This window comes from Athalia rosae, chromosome 3, assembly GCF_917208135.1.
Source record: "Athalia rosae chromosome 3, iyAthRosa1.1, whole genome shotgun sequence".
In the NCBI taxonomy this organism is placed as follows: domain Eukaryota; kingdom Metazoa; phylum Arthropoda; class Insecta; order Hymenoptera; family Athaliidae; genus Athalia; species Athalia rosae.
Genome location: NC_064028.1, coordinates 13579066 through 13586565, shown reverse-complemented (window position 1 = coordinate 13586565; position 7500 = coordinate 13579066). Strand labels below are relative to the sequence as shown.

At 46.3% G+C, this 7500-nt stretch overlaps 1 non-coding gene across 1 annotated transcript; it reads left to right on the top strand.

The window, feature by feature from the left end:
* Nucleotides 1-4800: 4800 nt before the first annotated feature.
* Nucleotides 4801-6714, top strand: LOC125500449. The gene has a single exon (XR_007277831.1). It is a non-coding gene; the product is annotated as a small subunit ribosomal RNA (ribosomal RNA).
* The last annotated feature ends 786 nt before the right edge of the window (nt 6715-7500 follow it).

Below are 7500 nucleotides of genomic sequence, written 5' to 3'. Positions count from 1 at the left end.
TCGAAAAATTTTCAAAGTCCGAAAGAGTCGCGCATCACTCGTTGGATCGAAAAATTTTCAAAGTCCGAAAGAGTCGCGCATCACTCGTTGGATCGAAAAATTTTCAAAGTCCGAAAGAGTCGCGCATCACTCGTTGGATCGAAAAATTTTCAAAGTCCGAAAGAGTCGCGCATCACTCGTTGGATCGAAAAATTTTCAAAGTCCGAAAGAGTCGCGCATCACTCGTTGGATCGAAAAATTTTCAAAGTCCGAAAGAGTCGCGCATCACTCGTTGGATCGAAAAATTTTCAAAGTCCGAAAGAGTCGCGCATCACTCGTTGGATCGAAAAATTTTCAAAGTCCGAAAGAGTCGCGCATCACTCGTTGGATCGAAAAATTTTCAAAGTCCGAAAGAGTCGCGCATCACTCGTTGGATCGAAAAATTTTCAAAGTCCGAAAGAGTCGCGCATCACTCGTTGGATCGAAAAATTTTCAAAGTCCGAAAGAGTCGCGCATCACTCGTTGGATCGAAAAATTTTCAAAGTCCGAAAGAGTCGCGCATCACTCGTTGGATCGAAAAATTTTCAAAGTCCGAAAGAGTCGCGCATCACTCGTTGGATCGAAAAATTTTCAAAGTCCGAAAGAGTCGCGCATCACTCGTTGGATCGAAAAATTTTCAAAGTCCGAAAGAGTCGCGCATCACTCGTTGGATCGAAAAATTTTCAAAGTCCGAAAGAGTCGCGCATCACTCGTTGGATCGAAAAATTTTCAAAGTCCGAAAGAGTCGCGCATCACTCGTTGGATCGAAAAATTTTCAAAGTCCGAAAGAGTCGCGCATCACTCGTTGGATCGAAAAATTTTCAAAGTCCGAAAGAGTCGCGCATCACTCGTTGGATCGAAAAATTTTCAAAGTCCGAAAGAGTCGCGCATCACTCGTTGGATCGAAAAATTTTCAAAGTCCGAAAGAGTCGCGCATCACTCGTTGGATCGAAAAATTTTCAAAGTCCGAAAGAGTCGCGCATCACTCGTTGGATCGAAAAATTTTCAAAGTCCGAAAGAGTCGCGCATCACTCGTTGGATCGAAAAATTTTCAAAGTCCGAAAGAGTCGCGCATCACTCGTTGGATCGAAAAATTTTCAAAGTCCGAAAGAGTCGCGCATCACTCGTTGGATCGAAAAATTTTCAAAGTCCGAAAGAGTCGCGCATCACTCGTTGGATCGAAAAATTTTCAAAGTCCGAAAGAGTCGCGCATCACTCGTTGGAGTCGAAAAATTTTCAAAGTCCGAAAGAGTCGCGCATCACTCGTTGGATCGAAAAATTTTCAAAGTCCGAAAGAGTCGCGCATCACTCGTTGGATCGAAAAATTTTCAAAGTCCGAAAGAGTCGCGCATCACTCGTTGGATCGAAAAATTTTCAAAGTCCGAAAGAGTCGCGCATCACTCGTTGGATCGAAAAATTTTCAAAGTCCGAAAGAGTCGCGCATCACTCGTTGGATCGAAAAATTTTCAAAGTCCGAAAGAGTCGCGCATCACTCGTTGGATCGAAAAATTTTCAAAGTCCGAAAGAGTCGCGCATCACTCGTTGGATCGAAAAATTTTCAAAGTCCGAAAGAGTCGCGCATCACTCGTTGGATCGAAAAATTTTCAAAGTCCGAAAGAGTCGCGCATCACTCGTTGGATCGAAAAATTTTCAAAGTCCGAAAGAGTCGCGCATCACTCGTTGGATCGAAAAATTTTCAAAGTCCGAAAGAGTCGCGCATCACTCGTTGGATCGAAAAATTTTCAAAGTCCGAAAGAGTCGCGCATCACTCGTTGGATCGAAAAATTTTCAAAGTCCGAAAGAGTCGCCATCACTCGTTGGATCGAAAAATTTTCAAAGTCCGAAAGAGTCGCGCATCACTCGTTGGATCGAAAAATTTTCAAAGTCCGAAAGAGTCGCGCATCACTCGTTGGATCGAAAAATTTTCAAAGTCCGAAAGAGTCGCGCATCACTCGTTGGATCGAAAAATTTTCAAAGTCCGAAAGAGTCGCGCATCACTCGTTGGAACGAAAAATTTTCAAAGTCCGAAAGAGTCGCGCATCACTCGTTGGAACGAAAAATTTTCAAAGTCCGAAAGAGTCGCGCATCACTCGTTGGATCGAAAAATTTTCAAAGTCCGAAAGAGTCGCGCATCACTCGTTGGATCGAAAAATTTTCAAAGTCCGAAAGAGTCGCGCATCACTCGTTGGATCGAAAAATTTTCAAAGTCCGAAAGAGTCGCGCATCACTCGTTGGATCGAAAAATTTTCAAAGTCCGAAAGAGTCGCGCATCACTCGTTGGATCGAAAAATTTTCAAAGTCCGAAAGAGTCGCGCATCACTCGTTGGATCGAAAAATTTTCAAAGTCCGAAAGAGTCGCGCATCACTCGTTGGATCGAAAAATTTTCAAAGTCCGAAAGAGTCGCGCATCACTCGTTGGATCGAAAAATTTTCAAAGTCCGAAAGAGTCGCGCATCACTCGTTGGATCGAAAAATTTTCAAAGTCCGAAAGAGTCGCGCATCACTCGTTGGATCGAAAAATTTTCAAAGTCCGAAAGAGTCGCGCATCACTCGTTGGATCGAAAAATTTTCAAAGTCCGAAAGAGTCGCGCATCACTCGTTGGATCGAAAAATTTTCAAAGTCCGAAAGAGTCGCGCATCACTCGTTGGATCGAAAAATTTTCAAAGTCCGAAAGAGTCGCGCATCACTCGTTGGAACGAAAAATTTTCAAAGTCCGAAAGAGTCGCGCATCACTCGTTGGATCGAAAAATTTTCAAAGTCCGAAAGAGTCGCGCATCACTCGTTGGATCGAAAAATTTTCAAAGTCCGAAAGAGTCGCGCATCACTCGTTGGATCGAAAAATTTTCAAAGTCCGAAAGAGTCGCGCATCACTCGTTGGATCGAAAAATTTTCAAAGTCCGAAAGAGTCGCGCATCACTCGTTGGAACGAAAAATTTTCAAAGTCCGAAAGAGTCGCGCATCACTCGTTGGATCGAAAAATTTTCAAAGTCCGAAAGAGTCGCGCATCACTCGTTGGATCGAAAAATTTTCAAAGTCCGAAAGAGTCGCGCATCACTCGTTGGATCGAAAAATTTTCAAAGTCCGAAAGAGTCGCGCATCACTCGTTGGATCGAAAAATTTTCAAAGTCCGAAAGAGTCGCGCATCACTCGTTGGATCGAAAAATTTTCAAAGTCCGAAAGAGTCGCGCATCACTCGTTGGATCGAAAAATTTTCAAAGTCCGAAAGAGTCGCGCATCACTCGTTGGATCGAAAAATTTTCAAAGTCCGAAAGAGTCGCGCATCACTCGTTGGATCGAAAAATTTTCAAAGTCCGAAAGAGTCGCGCATCACTCGTTGGATCGAAAAATTTTCAAAGTCCGAAAGAGTCGCGCATCACTCGTTGGATCGAAAAATTTTCAAAGTCCGAAAGAGTCGCGCATCACTCGTTGGATCGAAAAATTTTCAAAGTCCGAAAGAGTCGCGCATCACTCGTTGGATCGAAAAATTTTCAAAGTCCGAAAGAGTCGCGCATCACTCGTTGGATCGAAAAATTTTCAAAGTCCGAAAGAGTCGCGCATCACTCGTTGGAACGAAAAATTTTCAAAGTCCGAAAGAGTCGCGCATCACTCGTTGGAACGAAAAATTTTCAAAGTCCGAAAGAGTCGCGCATCACTCGTTGGATCGAAAAATTTTCATAGTCCGAAAGAGTCGCGCATCACTCGTTGGATCGAAAAATTTTCAAAGTCCGAAAGAGTCGCGCATCACTCGTTGGATCGAAAAATTTTCAAAGTCCGAAAGAGTCGCGCATCACTCGTTGGATCGAAAAATTTTCAAAGTCCGAAAGAGTCGCGCATCACTCGTTGGATCGAAAAATTTTCAAAGTCCGAAAGAGTCGCGCATCACTCGTTGGATCGAAAAATTTTCAAAGTCCCAACGATTCTCGCATGGAACTAAGTTCCAACGTACTGCCAAATTTTTCAGGTCGCGTTGCTGTTTTGCCCCATAAGGAACACGTGTTATGACCGGCCGGCTCCGACGTCCGAGCGGCACCGTTGATACTTCATGCACCGAGCGGTCTCGACCGGTCGGTCGGCACCTAGTCCTCGGGTTTCGGAACTTTCGACTTGTTTCGGCCCGTATCTCGACATCCCTTTGCGGGTTTGTTGTCGGGGCTATGGTTTCGTCCTCACCGTGTCACGAACACGCAGACAAAAATTTTTTTCGAATTTTGAAAATTTTTCGTCTGAGCGGAGATTCGCACCACAGGCGTTCGTTTCGTTCCGGTAAGAACCACTCTCACGAGTTCAAAGTTTTTCCGAGCGCTCACGTTTCGCAGGGGCGAGTTCTTCGCTCCGTCTAGAAAATATGATTCAATTTGAATCGTCGACACTACATAACCGCGGGTCGGTGTCTAAGACCGAATGGCCCTTTATGCGGTGACCAGAAAGTCTTCTCTCGCAAGTCGAGGGAAGCAGTCGAACAGAGGCATCAACTCGCCACATTCCGTGCGTATCACAGTCTGTTCGCAGACGGTACACATTGATTTCCAATCGTACTCCCGACGCTTGCAATCTAGCCGAAGGATACGAGAAGGATAATTCGAACGATTTGCACCGGGGAGTCGACAAAAATTGTCTTCACCCGAGGAAACACAAAGTCGAACAGAGCGCTCTGAGCGCTAGTACGCGTACACAAGTTGTGCGGTACCAGATATACATATTATATTAAAACGTGTGGCCGACCGGGCAAAGACTCGGCGGCATGGGGCAACACACGAAAAGAGCTACCAATAACACAAAGCTCCCTGGTTGATCCTGCCAGTAGTCATATGCTTGTCTCAAAGATTAAGCCATGCATGTCTCAGTGCAAGCCATATTAAGGTGAAACCGCGAATGGCTCATTAAATCAGTTATGGTTTCTTAGATCGTACCCACATTTACTTGGATAACTGTGGTAATTCTAGAGCTAATACATGCAAACAGAGTTCCGACCAGAGATGGGAGGAATGCTTTTATTAGATCAAAACCAATCGGTGGCGGGTTCGTCCCGTCCGCCGTTTACTTTGGTGACTCTGAATAACTTTGGGCTGATCGCACGGTCTTGGTACCGGCGACGCATCTTTCAAATGTCTGCCTTATCAACTGTCGATGGTAGGTTCTGCGCCTACCATGGTTGTAACGGGTAACGGGGAATCAGGGTTCGATTCCGGAGAGGGAGCCTGAGAAACGGCTACCACATCCAAGGAAGGCAGCAGGCGCGCAAATTACCCACTCCCGGCACGGGGAGGTAGTGACGAAAAATAACGATACGGGACTCATCCGAGGCCCCGTAATCGGAATGAGTACACTTTAAATCCTTTAACGAGGATCAATTGGAGGGCAAGTCTGGTGCCAGCAGCCGCGGTAATTCCAGCTCCAATAGCGTATATTAAAGTTGTTGCGGTTAAAAAGCTCGTAGTTGAATCTGTGTCCCACGCTGTCGGTTCACCGCTCGCGGTGTTTAACTGGCATGATTGTGGGACGTCCTACCGGTGGGCTTAGCCTTTCGGGGCGGCCCAACTAATATCCCATCGCGGTGCTCTTCATTGAGTGTCGAGGTGGGCCGGTACGTTTACTTTGAACAAATTAGAGTGCTTAAAGCAGGCTATTTTCGCCTGAATACTGTGTGCATGGAATAATGGAATAGGACCTCGGTTCTATTTTGTTGGTTTTCGGAACCCCGAGGTAATGATTAATAGGAACAGATGGGGGCATTCGTATTGCGACGTTAGAGGTGAAATTCTTGGATCGTCGCAAGACGGACAGAAGCGAAAGCATTTGCCAAAAATGTTTTCTTTAATCAAGAACGAAAGTTAGAGGTTCGAAGGCGATCAGATACCGCCCTAGTTCTAACCATAAACGATGCCAGCTAGCGATCCGCCGAAGTTCCTCCGATGACTCGGCGGGCAGCTTCCGGGAAACCAAAGCTTTTGGGTTCCGGGGGAAGTATGGTTGCAAAGCTGAAACTTAAAGGAATTGACGGAAGGGCACCACCAGGAGTGGAGCCTGCGGCTTAATTTGACTCAACACGGGAAACCTCACCAGGCCCGGACACCGGAAGGATTGACAGATTGAGAGCTCTTTCTTGATTCGGTGGGTGGTGGTGCATGGCCGTTCTTAGTTGGTGGAGCGATTTGTCTGGTTAATTCCGATAACGAACGAGACTCTAGCCTGCTAAATAGGCGTACTTTCCGGTATCTCGAAGGCCCCCGGCTTCGGTCGGGAGGTTTTTACTACCGGCGTACAAATAAATCTTCTTAGAGGGACAGGCGGCTTCTAGCCGCACGAGATTGAGCAATAACAGGTCTGTGATGCCCTTAGATGTTCTGGGCCGCACGCGCGCTACACTGAAGGAATCAGCGTGTCTTCCCTGGCCGAAAGGCCCGGGTAACCCGCTGAACCTCCTTCGTGCTAGGGATTGGGGCTTGCAATTATTCCCCATGAACGAGGAATTCCCAGTAAGCGCGAGTCATAAGCTCGCGTTGATTACGTCCCTGCCCTTTGTACACACCGCCCGTCGCTACTACCGATTGAATGATTTAGTGAGGTCTTCGGACTGGTACGCGGCAATGCCTCGGCATTGCCGATGTTGCCGGGAAGATGACCAAACTTGATCATTTAGAGGAAGTAAAAGTCGTAACAAGGTTTCCGTAGGTGAACCTGCGGAAGGATCATTAACGTTTCGTTACTGCGAAAAAAAAAGCAGCGAATCGATGATTATTTTGGTAGATTCCACCGTGAATCTCACGCAATTATAATCCAGTCAAAAGACACACATGGCACAAGAGGTGGCGTACATTGTACGCGTGTCACGAATATCGAACTACGTAACGGCCGAAACGGCTCGTGTCGCACTCACACACGTCGACGACGAACGATCTTGCTATGTCCGTTGGAAGAGAGAGAAAATAATATAAAAAGGACATTACAACTAGTGTATCACGGTAAAATATATCGTGTGCAGCAGCCAAAAACAAACTAAGGCATAAATGGCTATGGGTAAAAAAAACACTAGAAAAATAAAAGGACATTGCTACTACGCCAACCTACGGGGGCGCAAGAACGAAAACTCTCTTTCCATTCTGGACGATAGCGATGCGGATCGTGATGCCATTCGTCGATCAGATTTGTGTGAGGTAGCGACATTGTGCGCGTTGCTGAGGCGACCAAGTGCCCGCTTCTGTTGAACGGGACGCTTGGTGTGCGTTTGAATCAACCGTTCGGTCGATCCCCCCGCTTTGTACGAGGCGTGGCGCGCGATTGATCGAACGGTTTTTTTTATGCTTTTTTTTCAAATTGTTTCTTTTCAAAGATACACATGAAGAAAAGTTACCATACTTTCACGGGGTAACCTGCTCCGGCTGGAGTTTAGCTCCACCGGGGTGACGTCGCGTTCTCCGCGGCGGAAGGTTGGCGACGAACTTTCGCCCCGTGAAATGCAATTGAGATCTTATTCCTTTTGC